The following is a 2,140-nucleotide window of genomic DNA, read 5'->3' on the forward strand; positions in this document are numbered from 1 at the left end:
AGATAATAGACCAAACATGATGACCTCTAAGTGTCTGTGTTGCAAGCCATAATGCCCCAAAGTAGAGAGAGAGTATTGGGAATATTGTCTGCCATGGAGGCAGGGGGAGGGTGGAAAAGGGGGGGTATACCCAGGATATTGGTGGTGGAGAATGTGCACTGGTGGATGGTTGGGTGTTTGATCATTGTGTGATTGTAACCCAAACATGAAAGCTTGTAACTATCTAATGGTGATTCAATAGAATTAAACAAATATTAAACAGTAAAAATATATAATATTTTAGTGCTCGTTTCGGAAGGACAGATACTAAAATTGAAACGATACAGAGAAGATTACCATGGCCCCATGCGCAAGGATGACACACAAATTCGTGAAGCGTTCCATATTTTTACAAACACAGACTCAAAGTCAAAGGATGGAAAACAATCCTGCAAGCAAACAACTCCCTCAGAAAAGCTGGCATGGCCATACTAGTATCCGACAACATAGATTTCAGGCTGAAAAAGATCAGAAGGGACAGCGAAGGTCATTTTCTATTCATCAAGGGATATGTACAACAGGAAGAAATCACACTCTTAAATGTATACACACTTAATGAACAACCAACAAAATATGTAAAAGAACTCCTAACAATTTAAGGGGAACATAGCTAGCACCATGATAGTAGTTGGAGACTTCAACACTGCCTTATCACCTCTGGATAGGTCCACAAGAACAACACTCAGCAATGGCTCTAAAGGAAGAAATGGAGGAGACAGGGCTAATAGACCTATACTGGGCTATACACCCCCAAAAGAAAGAATACACATTCTTTTACAGCGCACACAGAACATTTTCCAAAATAGATCACATTCTGGGTCACAAATTATACCTTAATAGAATTGGGAAGATAGAAATTGTATCAACTATCTTTTCAGACCATGATACACTGAAGATGGAAGTTAATCACACACAGACCTGGAGAAACAAATCAAACACCCGGAAATTAAACAACTCACTGTTGAACAATGAGTGGGTCATGAAGGAAATTAAGGAAGAAATCAAAAAATACCTCGAAACAAATGAGAATGAAGACACAAGCTACCAGAACCTATGGGACGCAGCTAAAGCTGTGTTAAGGAGAAAATTTATAGCTCTGCAAGCTTTCCTCAGGAAGGAAAAAGGGCCTATACAGATAGTTTGACTTCCCAGCTCAAGATCTTAGAAGAGGACCAGCAAAAGGAACCCAAATCAGATCGAAGGAAAGAAATAGTAAAACTTAGAGCAGAAATTACAATATGGAAACCCGAAAACAATCTGAAAGATCAATGAAACAAAAAGCTGGTTCTTTGAGAAAATAAATAAGATTGATAAGCTGCTAGCAAGACTCACAAAGAAAGATAGAGAGAGAAACCTAATAAACCGAATCAGAAACGAAAAGGGGAACATCACAACAGAAACCAAGGAGATTCAAAAGATCATCAGAGACTATTTTGAAAGTCTGTATGCCACAAAACAAGAGAACCTAAAAGAAATGGACGAATTCCTTGATTCCTACAATCTACCAAGACTGAACCAAGAAGACTTGGAATACCTGAATAGGCCCATAAATATCAAGGAAATCGAAACTGTAATCAAAAGTATCCCCAAAAACTAAAGCCCAGATCCAGACGGATTTACAGGCAAATTCTTCCAAACATTTAAGGAATACTTGTTGCCAGTTCTCCTCAAGCTTTTCCAGGAAATTGAAAACACAGGAACCCTCCCAAACAGTTTCTATGAGGCACATATGTCCCTAATACCAAAAGCAAACAAAGACACCACTAACAAAGAAAACTATAGACCAATATCCCTGATGAACACTGATGCGAAGATTCTCAACAAAATACTAGCAAATAGAATCCAAAAAAAAGATCATACGCCATGACCAAGTGGGATTCATCCCGGAGATGCAAGGATGGTTTAACATTCGGAAATCAATCAACATAATCCCTCATATCAACAAAAGTAAAGATAAAAACCATATGATCATATCAATAGATGCAGAGAAAGTATTTGACAAGATCCACCATCCATTCATGATTAAAAACTCTCACAAAAATGGGTTTTAGAGGAACCTTTGACTATCCTCAAGATAGTCATAACCATCTACCACGAACCT

At 38.2% G+C, this 2,140-nt stretch overlaps 1 non-coding gene across 1 annotated transcript; it reads left to right on the forward strand.

Annotated features, from left to right (window-relative positions):
* Positions 1 to 282: 282 nt before the first annotated feature.
* LOC129406951 (U6 spliceosomal RNA) lies at positions 283 to 390 on the forward strand. The gene has a single exon (XR_008631358.1). It is a non-coding gene; the product is annotated as a U6 spliceosomal RNA (small nuclear RNA).
* Positions 391 to 2,140: the final 1,750 nt, after the last annotated feature.

This window comes from Sorex araneus, chromosome 8 (genome assembly GCF_027595985.1).
Source record: "Sorex araneus isolate mSorAra2 chromosome 8, mSorAra2.pri, whole genome shotgun sequence".
NCBI classification, from domain to species: Eukaryota; Metazoa; Chordata; class Mammalia; order Eulipotyphla; family Soricidae; genus Sorex; species Sorex araneus.